The sequence below is a fragment of the Procambarus clarkii genome, chromosome 67 (assembly GCF_040958095.1).
Source record: "Procambarus clarkii isolate CNS0578487 chromosome 67, FALCON_Pclarkii_2.0, whole genome shotgun sequence".
Lineage (NCBI taxonomy): Eukaryota > Metazoa > Arthropoda > Malacostraca > Decapoda > Cambaridae > Procambarus > Procambarus clarkii.
Genome location: NC_091216.1, coordinates 31973272 through 31987671, shown reverse-complemented (window position 1 = coordinate 31987671; position 14400 = coordinate 31973272). Strand labels below are relative to the sequence as shown.

Here is a 14400-nt window from a genome sequence, read left to right as displayed (position 1 = left end):
GACGACGTTTCGTACCATCCCGGACCACTGTCAAATGACGACGTTTTGTACCGTCCCGGACCACTGTCAAGTGAAGACGTTTCTTACCATCCTGGAGCACTGTCAAGTGACGACGTTTCGTACCGCCCCGGACCACTGTCAAATGACGACGTTTTGTACCGCCCCGGACCACTGTCAAGTGAAGACGTTTCTTACCATCCTGGAGCACTGTCAAGTGACGACGTTTCGTACCGCCCCGGACCACTGTCAAATGACGACGTTTTGTACCGCCCCGGATCACTGTCAAGTGACGACGTTTCGTACCGCCCCGGACCACTGTCAAATGACGACGTTTCGTACCGCCCCGGACCCCTGTCAAATGACGACGTTTCGTACCGCCCCGGACCACTGTCAAATGACGACGTTTCGTACCGCCCCGGACCACTGTCAAATGACGACGTTTCGTACCGCCCCGGACCACTGTCAAATGACGACGTTTCGTACCGTCCCGGACCCTTATCAAGCCACTGCGCAGGTCAACAAATGTCGTTTTGAGAATTGTCAATTTTTATTTATTAGGCCATATTTTAAAGTTTTTATTAATGTTTTCATCACTCTTTGTACTTTGAAATGAAAATAGTTTAGTTTGGAAACATTTGGACATTAACTTCACCTGAAGATTTATCAAAACAACAAAAATATGTCCTTAACAATTGCATTTTGAAATTTTTGCCAATAACAGGTGCGCAGTGCAGGGGATAATGGTCCATGATCGACGTTATAATGGTCCAAAACAGATCGAAACATCGTCACATGATACTGGTGACAGGACGAAACCGAAACATCGCCACTTATTTTCAGAAATGTGCATTGAGTGTCAAAATTTTCAGCTCCCATTATTGTGACTTGGCTAATCGAGAATTCAACATATCAACAAATTTCACTTATCACTGTTAAGTATAAGTATTGCCAGAATAAGAAACTTGTCAGAGTGTTAAACTGATGCATAATTTTTAACTCAACTGCACAAATATAAGATCAATGATAGACTTTGAACGAAACAAGAAACTAAATTGAACGGAAAAAATACAACATTGCAACACATCCTTCACTGATAAGTATGTTTCATACAACAACTAATAAAAATAATAAGTTATAATTATATTAAAATACATTCATCTGAATCAAGATAATCGCAGTGATATCTCAATTAGGTCACGAAAGAGCAGACTTACGAACGCTCCAATGAAAACCCTGACATTCGTATCAATAGCAAGATATCAGGATTAGGATGAGGGACTGACTTTGATTAGAGTAAAGGAAGAATGAGTAGGCGAGATATCAGGAAATATGAGGGGGAAGGTAATTGAGATGAGTAGCAGAGAGAGAGAGAGAGAGAGAGAGAGAGAGAGAGAGAGAGAGAGAGAGAGAGAGAGAGAGAGAGAGAGAGAGAGAGAGAGAGAGAGAGAGAGAGAGAGAAAGAGAGAGGGAGAGAGTCTAATCCATGACTTTATTTTGTTTCTTTATAATGATTTCTGACCTTTATTCTGGGGACTGCATTTACTATGCTACTTTATTGAGCCTTAATAACCTTCAATGTGTTATTTTATGGAATGAACAAACCTATGCTGCTTTTTTATAATGAACAACCCTTAATGTTTTATTTTATTGAGTGAACAAACTTTCTTTGCTACTTTATTCACTAACTCGCTTTTACTTTACTACTTCCTTCAGTAAACTACCTTTACTTTGATACTTGATTCAGTGGTCAACATTTACTTTGTTTCTTTATTCAGTAAACCACCGTTACTTTCCTATTTTATTGAGTGAACAACCTTTAAATTGCTACATAATCTACTCTATTTTTTATGCGTTGTAAAATTTTTGTTAAGAAAAGCCTTGTGCACCAATCTAGCAGTTGTATACACTAATACAATAATCAAGCAGGTATATATATATATATATATATATATATATATATATATATATATATATATATATATATATATATATATATATATATATATATATATATATATATATATGTCGTACCTAGTAGCCAGAACGCACTTCTCTGCCTACTATGCAAGGCCCGATTTGCCTAATAAGCCAAGTTTTAATGAATTAATGTTTTTTCGACGACCTAACCTACCTAACCTAACCTAACCTAACTTTCTCGGCTACCTAACCTAACCTAACCTATAAAGATAGGTTAGGTTAGGTTAGGTAGGGTTGGTTAGGTTTGGTCATATATCTACGTTAATTTTAACTCCACTAAAAAAAAATTGACCTCATACATAATGAAATGGGTAGCTTTATCATTTCATAAGAAAAAAATTTGAGAAAATATATTAATTCAGAAAAACTTGGCTTATTAGGCAAATCGGGCCTTGCATAGTAGGCTGAGAAGTGCGTTCTGGCTACTAGGTACGACATATATATATATATATATATATATATATATATATATATATATATATATATATATATATATATATATATATATATATCTTAAAGGCTTAAAGAGGGTCCTTAAGCCTTAATTCCAACACCAAACCAAATACCCACATTATATTACTCGTTGGAACGTAAAAACTATATACTATTTTTTTTTTACTAATAACAGTTCGCGAGGGGCAGCTACTCTAAAAAAATGAAAAAGAAAGCAATAAAAGCACAAAGAAAAAAAAAAGAAGGCTGCAATTTAGGAGTGAGATTAGCTCCCCTGGTATAAATCGGTTACGAGAGATTTTTTCATAAATGTAACAAATTGGTCTGTTTCTGAAGATGAGACCAAAAAAAAAGGGCGGATAGAGTTATTGAGAAATGCAAACGCTTTCAAATATACTAGCACACACACACACACACACACACACACACACACACACACACACACACACACACACACACACACACACACACACACACACACACACATTTTTAGTACACAGTTAGAAACGTAGAACACAGAATTAGTGGAGCTCCACACTCCAAACATGAATTGTAACGTAGTGGAGGGAGACATTACATATAATGCACGTTGATTTAGCTACGTTCATTATACATTAATGATATATAATAACAAACCAAAGAGGATAGAAAACACGAGCGCGATATATATATATATATATATATATATATATATATATATATATATATATATATATATATATATATATATATATATATATATATATATATATATATATATATATTGAAAGACGTGACCTAGAACCTAGTTCTTATGTTCTACAAAGCACAATTGAGTTAAAATAGGTGTGAACAAGGATAATGAATACCCAAATCACTCTGTAGGGATATCACAAGAAACATCTTCAGTGTAAAATGTCTTAAAGTTCTAGTCCCAGGTCGCCCCGGGCATCGCCGGGTAACCCCACTATAAATAAGACACACACACATCATTCCATTAATTGCCTCACTCAAGGCAATTAACAATTACAAAGTGGAGCTAAGAAGCTACAGCCCCCTATGCAAGCCCAAGCGTATACAAATAGGCGAATATACATATAGGCAAATGGGTAGAAAACTATGTATAGGATGAATAGCGACAGGACAAAAAGATATCCAGACAAGATGATATCCAGAATGGTAGTGTGACACCCAGATGAGCGCCTGGCATACTTGTTACGTGAGTCTCTATAGTCAGCAATGAGCTTTGAGAATGAGCTTGACACTTAAGTATGCTTAGATAGGTTGTGTAGTTGATGCTGACTCTGCACTCAAGTATGATATACTAAGGGAGGTAGTTGATGCTGACTCTACACTCAAGTATGATACACTAAGGGAGGTAGTTGATGCTGACTGAAAACATTCAAGTATGATTAGTTAGGAGAGGTAGTTAATTCTAATACCACACTCATGTATGGTATGCTTTGGGGAGGTTGATATTCCTGACTTTACCCTCAAGTGTGATCAACTCTTGGAGGTAGTTACTTACGACTCGACAACTCAAGTATAATGAGATAATAGAGGTAGGTCACAAACTCGAACCATAAGGGGACTATAATCTATCCAAAACGTTCCTTCGGTACAATTTTCACCATTTCTGAATATTGTACCAATATGTGTACGTTCTTTGTACCGACTATGTGTTGTACCAATGCATTGATTTCCTAGTTATGCATTGCTAGAACTTCTAGCAATACATGACAAACCTTTCTGCTATATTAGCTGAGACTCTTGGAGAGTGCACTTGATCTACTATTTAGTGGAGTCTCTCAAACCAAAAACAGAAAAAAAATATTGATTCTATTTTGATTGATAATAATAATATTGATTCTATTTTAATATTGATTCTATAATATTGATTCTATTTTTGGGAGTGATTAGGGTCACTGACCTGTAATTCCATCGTTAAATGCAACTATTACATGGAATTTTTTTTTTTTAGTTAATTCCAACTTAAGTTAGGTTTCTTTATTTTTGTTAAAGAAGTTTTGTTAGGTTTTGTTTTTGTTTTATTTTAGGTTGATATGTTAAATTGGTTTTTGTTGAGTTTGTTCAACACTGATTTGTTAAGTTAGGTTTGTTAAATTAGGTTTGTTCAAGTTAGGTTTGTTAAGTAAGGTTTCTTTACTGAGATTGGTTAAATTTAGGTTAATTTAAGTATTTATTAGTTTTGGTTAAACTAGGTTACTTAGTCCTGCTTCCAGTAGTATACAGAACCTTGCAACTGACAACGAGAGGTGTAAACCCAGTTCTTGGTTTATAAACTCGAAGAGTTTACTCCTGGAATAAGCAAACTTGCTCGGTAGTGAATAAAGCTGTTCTTGCCTTAATAACCCTCCAAGTGACTAATAAATAATGTTGCCGATCGAATCCAGGCTTATGAAAATAAAAAGGAAAAAAAAGAGATAAAACAATCATCTTATATATATATATATATATATATATATATATATATATATATATATATATATATATATATATATATATATATATATATATATATATATGTATATATATATATATATATATATATATATGTCGAGATAATTAGACTTGGTCAACAATGATAGCATGATTTAAGTGAAAGTTAAGACACCCTCTGTGCTGAACGATCTGAGGGGAAGAATCAAGGCTCCTGTAATCTATTTTTACGACCCACTTACAACCGTCACCCTCTATCTGTCTGTCTGTCTGTCTGTCTGTCTATCTGTCTGCGGAGTGATGAAGTCCATAACCCAGCCAACCCTTCCCTCAACATGTTAACGACCCTCTATTCACGCTCGTGTTAGTTCTTGGTAAAGGGACGAGGTTGCAGGAGTGACTCTCTCAACCCATTAATGTTCATTTACTCATGTAAGCAACTCAGCTTCCCCAGGTTCATTATTCACATATCATACCCATGCGTTCAGCCGTTTTGCATTTCCATTCTCATCCGCGTCTTTAATCATCCATGGTCACTTGCTAACGCCTGTTTGTCCACTTGTTAACGCACCAATATCCACCTTCTCACCGGCCAGACGGAGGTGTCCACTTACAAACGCATATCTCCTCGTTTCCTCAAGTCATTCGCGTCGTCATCCATCACTCACCCCCTCACCCCAAGCTCCCAAAACCCAACAATGGGTTAAGTGACACCTAGGCCCATATGTCTTAATCCCCCAGCATCTCCCAGCCTCCACAGACGCAACCCCCTTTCTCCATCTCGCTCCCTAATGACCAAGACTGGCTTCTTAATCCGTCAAGTGCCCCATCCCCCACGACGGAACGGACAACGCGATGGAAGGGTTATATATATCCCCCTCCTGAAGGAATTAACATGACGGGAGAGGAGTCTTAGATCACGTCCGTCGGAGAAACCACTTAATCAGCCTATCTGTATGCGTCGAGGACCTCGTCTCCTGTGTCATTTTGGGGATGCTGGCCCACAGGTTCCACCCCAACGGACCGACTATTAATCTATTTATACGACGATTCCTCATAATCCGTCGAGGTAAGCCGACCAGTACGTTACTAAGATGAACGGTTGGTCCTTATGGTGATGGACGTCCGTTGTGGATAATGAAGAGTGGTTAGTAAGGGAGGGTTGAGCTTTAGCTCTTTGGTCCAGCCTTTCAACTCTCAGTTAACTGGTATATATATATTTTAGGTTCTCCTGCCTATTGGGTTCTTATCATATCTACACAGGATCTGTGGATGGATTCTTCGTTCACTATTGAATTTTTTGTAATGCTTTCCATTTTCTCAATTCTGCAAATGATTTTGTATGTCTGTTGGCATTTGGGTAATTGATTTCACCTGGATAACGAGACAGAAAAGCCTGGATAACAAAACAGTTGCATAGGCGTGGATAGCAAGGCAGTTAGAATTAATAGATTGAACAAATTAACTTAGGAAGTTAATGTTGACCAAAAAATAGGCGAATTTTATAACTGAAAACTGTCCCTATATGCACCCTAATAGAAAATACAGTCATAAACATTACAGTGGTAATACAAATGACATTCTTAAGCTAAATATAACTTATAACTTAGCTAAATAAATATAACGTAAATATAAGTAAATATAACGTTCTTATAACTAAATATAATAAAATTCTAAGCAAATTTAGTTCAGAAGATATACAGATTTACAAAATACAATTCTCAAAATAAATTTCGAAAAAGTGGTTGTAGTAGTGAAATTAAATAGGAAAAACAATAATACAAAATGATTGTAATAATCCTGTTTAAGAAGAAAAATTAGGAGTAAATGTTTTGAGAAAGAAGTTTGTTAATATATTATAATACAAATTTAAATCTTCTTAGTACATCTTAATATATCTTAAAACCTCTTAACACAGAACTGTATTTTACTCTGCAGTCATATTCCCGCCTCAAACAGTTATACAGCGTTTGTTGTATTTCCAGAGCTTCCAGATTTAGTCTTTCCAACGGATAATCTTGTACAATCCCCTAAATCTCCTTGCTATCTGTTATTCTATAACACGTACAGGAAGAATCGTCTAACATAACTTTATATTATTTTCTGCTATAACTTTGCGAAAATGTCTTTAGATATGTCAATATAATCATATTCCAATGATTGATTACCAGAGTTTGTAATATAGACATAAGTTTTGTTTTCCATTTACTCAGTATTAAGGTCAAAGTGTCCACATATTCCACAGATAAAGTTACACAATATATAAACTTTATCTACGAAAAATCTAGCCACTAATTCCCATTTCTAACCTAAAAATCTAAGTGAGATGAGTCCCCCAGTTCCTAAACTCACCCAAATCTAATCAAGTTTTGCTTTGTTGACTAATAATCCGTATACGGAATTGCACCACATTTGTTCGACTGGTTGGTTGCATATCTGTGGAAAGGATTGTTGTTTTTAATAATATTAGTCAACGACACACACTGAAATGTGTGCCACTTTGGCCTTGTTAAGTGCCTAGAACGATGCTATTTGACCTAGAACTGTCTAGGTTCGTAGAACTCATGCTATTTGACATGTATTCCTTCCACTTTGCGCTCCATGACCTATGTCTCTTGACATAGGTCAAGAGATATAGGTCATGGAGCAAATGACCTGAAATGACCTGATTTCCCTAACCAATCAGAGAAATACATTAAGGACTTGTTTTAGCAAAACAACATCTTGCAAGGAGAGGGTGAATAAGTAGGTGGAAAGAGAGAAAGATGGAATGAGAGTGTGAATAAGAAATGAGAGAGGAATGATATAGAAGAGGGTGAAAAACGTCAACAAAAATGATGTAGAGAGAGAGAGAGTGGATAATAGAAACAGAAGAACTGGAGGAAGTGAAGCTGAAAATAATCAAAGTGAGACAGATGATAAAGGAGAATGACGAAAGGGAATCGAACGGAGAGCAGTAGAAGACGAAGGCGAGATGGAGTGGAACAAGAGAAAAGAAATGGAAGATTAGAGTGATTGAAGATAATGAAGTTACAATACAAAGAAGGAAGTAGATGGGACACGAAAGAGGGAAAAATAGATTGAAAACAAAGATGTAGAAAGTAATGAAGAACACAGAGGAAAGTCAAGATACCGAGTGAGGATAAGACAGAGAGGGAAAGAATAAGATGAAAATAACTAAAAACGACAAATACGGAGAACTGGAGAAGGAGTAGGAAGGATAAATGATTAGCAGCAAGAGAAACAGACAAATTTCAACAGAGTATTCCTTTCTTTTCCTTTAGGCATAAGTAAACTGATAATGGTCAGGTTAATGGTGTGTTCTACCAAGACGATGGAGGAAGAGGGTTGAAAGGTCACTACACTGTGACAAAGGGGTGACCCAGGAATGGGGGAGTGGGGGGGGGTTTAGGCCCATAATTTGGGAGGGGGACATGATTAGTGAGGGTCAGTAAAGTTGTTTTTAGGGAAAATTTGTTTCAGGAAAAGTTGTTTTAGTAGCAGGTAGAAAGATAGTGAAAGGCAGGGAGGTGGTAGGAATTGGCGTTGTTACAGTTGGGTGAGGAGATTAGTGAGAAACAGAGCACTAACAGGCGAAGTATAGCAGGTATGAATAAGAAAGTCTAATAGCTTCACTAAATACCTGTCCAGCTTCCCAAGGCCTGGCATGTGTGTGTGTGTGTGTGTGTGTGTGTGTGTGTGTGTGTGTGTGTGTGTGTGTGTGTGTGTGTGTGTGGGTGTGTGTGTGTGTGTGTGTGTGTGTGTGTGTGTGTGTGTGTGTGTGTGTGTGTGTGTGTGTGTGTGTGTGTGTGTGTGTGGGTGTGTGTGTGTATGTGTGTGTGTGTGTGTGTGTGTGTGTGTGTGAACTCACCTAGTTGTACTCACCTAGTTGTGTTTGCGGGGGTTGAGCTCTGGCTCTTTGGTCCCGCCTCTCAACCGTCAATCAACAGGTGTACAGATTCCTGAGCCTATCGGGCTCTGTCATATCTACACTTGAAACTGTGTATGGAGTCAGCCTCCACCACATCACTTCCTAATGTGTGTGTGTGTGTGTGTGTGTGTGTGTGTGTGTGTGTGTGTGTGTGTGTGTGTGTGTGTGTGTGTGTGTGTGTGTGTTTATGTGTGTGTGTGTGTGGGGTTGTTGTTGTTGTAGCAAAATGCGATAGTGAGTTGAAAGAAAGACTAAAAGATATTAATCACTTAGGTTATACAACAATCAATCAGACAGAATTGTTGCATGTGCTTGCAACATGAACAATGGTGCAAAAACTATATTACAATCGCTACATTCTTGCAGAAAATACATTACCCACAGAGATTACACTACAGTCTAATACATTACCCACAAAGAAAATACGATAACGAATACATTACTCACAGAAACAACACTACAATCAATGCATTCCGAACAAGAGAGAGAGAGAGACGAGATAACAATCAATAAATTATCCACAAAGATCACAATTAATCCACATAAGCGACAGATTATAAAGACCGAGAGACAGAGTAAACCCGGATAAAGATGATAATTGTACGAACGTAATGACCCCCGAGTGAAAAAGGTGCTAATTAGGAGAAGAGAAATCGAGGTGAGGAGAAAGATAAATATTAGCGAGGGGAACCAAGTGTGGAGGAAGAGAAGTGAGAGTTCTTCATCAAAGGAGAGAGAGAGAGAGAGAGAGAGAGAGAGAGAGAGAGAGAGAGAGAGAGAGAGAGAGAGAGAGAGAGAGAGAGAGAGAGAGAGAGAGAGAGAGAGAGAGGGAGAGAGAGAGAGAGAGAGAGAGAGAGAGAGAGAGAGAGAGAGAGAGAGAGAGAGAGAGAGAGAGAGAGAGAGAGAGAGAGAGAGAGATAGAGAGATTAGAGAGACAGAGAGACATAGAGCGAGAGAGAGAGAGACAGATTAGAAAGACAGAGAGACATAGAGCGAGAGAGAGATAGAGATTAGAGAGACAGAGAGACATAGAGCGAGAGATTAGAGAGACAGAGAGACATAGAGCGAGAGAGATTAGAGAGACAGAGAGACATAGAGCGAGAGAAATTAGAGAGACAGACATAGAGCGAGAGAGATTAGAGAGAGACAGAGAGACATAGAGCGAGAGAGATTAGAGAGACAGAGAGACATAGAGCGAGAGAGATTAGAGAGAGACAGAGAGACATAGAGCGAGAGAGATTAGAGAGAGACAGAGAGACATAGAGATAGAGAGATTATAGAGACAGAGAGAGACATAGAGCGAGAGAGATAGAGCCAGCCACATAGCTCTAATCAAGAGGCGCGTCCAGGCGTTATTATGGATGGTCCGAAAGAGGGGGGGAGGGAGAAATATAGAGCCCCAGGAGAAGGGGTTAGGGGAGGAGGAGGAGGAGGAGAAAGACCTCAGCACCGCGCACATGTGCATTCCATAAATGCATTGATTTATGCGCGAGATGCTGCGTCTCCCCTGGCAACCGGCGCCCCCACTCATCTGCTCCCCCTCCCCCACTCCTCTAGCACACTCTTATTTTCTCCTCGGAGGGGGGGAGGGGGGGGGTGTAGAGGTGTAGGGAAATTAGAGAACGGATGGTCGTAAGGGAATGGGGGAGAGGGGGGATGATAGGAGGGGGGGGGGTGGTTGTGCATTTGAGACTTGATTCATTGATTTCTTATTCCTTGCTTGATTGTCTGCGTGGGCTTGCAAGAATGAGGACAAGAAGAAAAGCAAAACAAGCCAAAATTTTATACCGGAAGTCAATGCTTGATCATACAATCACGCACACTAAATCTCCTTTCCTCTATGAAGACAAGCAAGCAAGCAAGCAAGCAAGCAAGCAAGCACGAGCCCTTGCTTGCTTGCGTTTATAGAGGACCCTCAAGCCCATAGCATCTCCTAAATTATCTCCCTATACATATGAGTAAAAATTGGTGCACATATCAACGCTTGTCTGTGCTTGTGTGAGAGAGAGAGAGAGAGAGAGAGAGAGAGAGAGAGAGAGAGAGAGAGAGAGAGAGAGAGAGAGAGAGAGAGAGAGAGAGAGAGAGAGAGAGAGAGAGAGAAGGGGGGGGGTGGAAGGGGGTAGTGCTTGCGTTTTTGCATCCATGATTGAGCCGGGGTAGCTGTGCGGCTGGAAATGGGGATTATGAGGGGTAAGGAGGGATAGGGAGGGGGAGAGGGGATGCCTTCGCTTGCAACCGTTGCATTTTTGGAGGGGATAGCTTTAAGAGGGGACGGAGGGGTAGTGGAGAGGGGAGGAAGTGAGGGGGGTGGGGTGGGGTAGGGAAGAGAAGCATGGGAAGACATGGGAGTAGAGGAATGAAGTGAAGGAAGTAGGGGGGGGGGAAGCATAGAAGGGGGAAGATGAGAGAAGGGAGAAGAGAAGGGTAAGTAGGTGAGCGTTATGGGAAGGGTTGATATGAAAGTGGAGTAAGAGAGAGAGAGAGAGAGAGAGAGAGAGAGAGAGAGAGAGAGAGAGAGAGAGAGAGAGAGAGAGAGAGAGAGAGAGAGAGACAGAGAGACTAGGGGGTCTTCATTGGACTCTCATGGACATATAGGATTCATGGCTACACTGGAAGATCATAGGAGCGAATTATCAACTTGTGATACGGGGGGAGATCATTTTTTTATTCTGGGGGGTCACTCGTGATAGGTCACCCGTGTTATAGAAGGTCACTTATGATAGGGACGAGGCCCACTTGCCATGGGAACAATGGGTAAGTCCAAACGATAGGTAAATCCCACTTACTTGCAGTCATTAGAAAGCCATCGATGACAGCTATAGGGTATAACCCACCTTCCAATGAAGAATGTGGTAGTAAGCGGTTTGCCTGAAAAAAATAGGGTAAATAGTTATCTTAAGATTTTGCCTTAGGGAAAGGGGAAAAACCGTTGCCTCAACATAATATATTATAAGGGGGAGAATAGTGAGGAACCAGGCTAGCACGACTATACTAGAGCGAGAGAGAGACAGAGAGAGAGAGAGAGAGAGAGAGAGAGAGAGAGAGAGAGAGAGAGAGAGAGAGAGAGAGAGAGAGAGAGAGAGAGAGAGAGAGAGAGAGAGAGAGAGAGACAAACAGAGACAAACAGACAGAATGAAAGAGAGAGAAAGAAAGATGTAGGTAGAAACGGCTGAAGGAGACCAAGGTAAACAGAGAGAAACAGAAACAGAAGAAGAAAAAGAAGAAAAAAAAAGAAAAAGAGGAGGAGGAGAAGAAGTACGAGAAAGTGATGAAAGAGGTGTGGGTGGGTGTGTCTCTCCCCCCTCCCCCCTCCCTCCCTCCCTCCCTTCCCCCATGGGCAAATTGGGGGAGTAATTACTGCTTCATTCAAGCACCAATTACTAGTTTTCCCCTAAAATGGAACACTCATTATTACCAGTACACGCCGTGCAGCCTCACAGAGGGTGGCAAATATATATATATATATATATATATGCAATACATGACAAAAATATGGAAACATGCGAAACATCCATACGTAAAAAAAAATGCGAGACCCAAAAAATGTGAGCATCTATAAAACAGTTCACCATACGCTTCTATACATTCATTTAAGCTATACTAAAGGTGTTAGATTCAGTGTAATCTATTTTGCCATTCACTATACGTTGGCCTTTTGGGAACAGTTGATGTGTTTAAATATATTTTCTCTAGATACGTTAGGGTAATAATTGATATTACTAATAGGGGATAGATATTACGCTATCTTGGGTAATATTATATGGCTATCGAGGTATCAGTTTGATAGCTGTTCCTGCAAGTTCTGAGAATGCTCGAATTAAGAGAGAGAGAGAGAGAGAGAGAGAGAGAGAGAGAGAGAGAGAGAGAGAGAGAGAGAGAGAGAGAGAGAGAGAGAGAGAGAGAGAGAGAGAGAGAGAGTGAGAGAAACAAACAAACAACCCAGACACTACAGACCCGACGAATATCTTCAGAAACTCTCTCTTTTTTTGTTAAAACTAAGAGTCTTATCAATTAAGATTAATTTCTTAATAATGGCATTTAAGTGATCAACCCTTTATCTGTAAAATCAGTATTCTCTCCCTTTCTCTCTCTCTCTCTCTTTCTCTGCAATCACCACCCCTCTGCCCTCTTCCACGCCTGCTCTTCCACTCCCCTCTCCCTCAGATAGTGTGGGAGAGAGATTAGCCGTGGAGGAAACCATTCAGTCGGAGAGCCAAGGTGGGCCGGGGAGGCGTGAGATCAGCATTACTGCTATGGAAGTTTGTGTGCTCTGAAGGTATTATTAATATGCCCGCCAGACCATTTTGAGTGGACTGGTGTTTGCCATTGGTAAACAGACAGACGGGCCCGTGGTCAGTGGGAAGGAGGAGGAGTAGGAGGAGAGAAGGAGGAATGTTTGAGGAGGTAAAGGATACGAAAACAGACAGAAGTAAAGCAGTACGGGGAGTTAAGAGGTCTAAGGAGGAAGGGGAATAAGAGGAAGAGATGTTGGGAGAAGCAGTGAGTGGTGAGGAGCAGTGAGTGGTGAGGAGCAGTGAGTGGTGAGAGAGGCACAAAAAAAAAAATGAAGGTTGTAGAGTATGAAATAAGAGGAATTATAATATACATATATATATATATATATATATATATATATATATATATATATATATATATATATATATATATATATATATATATATATATATATGCACACAAATATCCCGTCAAAGCAAAATAGGGGATAATATTTAGGAATTTTCAAATCAGCCTTGGTCTTTGATCTCTGTCTAAATATTAAACCGATTGAGATATTTTGTAGATATATGGTAAATCGTTAGTTCCTTCCAGACATTATGTGGGAATACATCAGATTGTAGCCTTCTCTTGTATGTACAAGTTGTGAGAAAGGGGGGAAAAGTTGTTCTCACGAAGTGATGAGAACGTATGGGTGAAAACCTGTCTGTAGATACCCAAAATTTCAACGAACTTTCCAAGACGGGTTTTGGTCTGGTTGGGTCTCAATTAATATTGTCTCAACAACCGAAAGTGAGAGAAAAGCAACCGGCTTTGCACTCGACACAATAAGACAAAGTGAGAGTTTCTTGCCTCTGGAGTTCAGCTTATTCAAACAGCAACACTTTCTTATCCCTAGTTTCCCTTTTTCTACTACAACAATCCTCCTTATTGTAGTTCATTTGCTACAGCCTGCTTCTTTAGTTCACTATTTTTTTTTACCACTATTCTTATGCTAAAAGGAAACTTTCTAACATCTCTGTGAGTCATATGAGAAGCTCCCACTTCATGCCCTCTTGTTTTGTTGATGTTCATTGCGAACATTTCATATTTTTTTCCCACTATGTCAATTCCCTCTTCCCAAGTATTAGCCAAAGATCAGACCCCGAAAGCTCAATTAGGTGAGTACAATTAGGTGATCTCACACACACACACACCCACACACACACACACACACACACACACACACACACACACACACACACACACACACACACACACACACACACACACACACACACCATATAATATGTATGTCTGTATATATATATATATATGCGTATGTCTCAGAAATGTGTGCAACAGTTGATTGACAGTTAAGAGGC

At 39.5% G+C, this 14400-nt stretch overlaps 1 protein-coding gene across 1 annotated transcript in view; it reads right to left on the bottom strand.

Moving 5' to 3' along the window:
* LOC123767560 (uncharacterized) overlaps nucleotides 1-14400 on the bottom strand; it is a 545934-nt gene that overhangs the window by 127327 nt on the left and 404207 nt on the right. Inside the window, exon 3 of the mRNA XM_069310624.1 lies at nucleotides 11635-11668. The gene's annotated coding sequence lies outside the window, so the exon portion shown is untranslated. The remainder of the gene's footprint in view (nucleotides 1-11634; nucleotides 11669-14400) is intronic.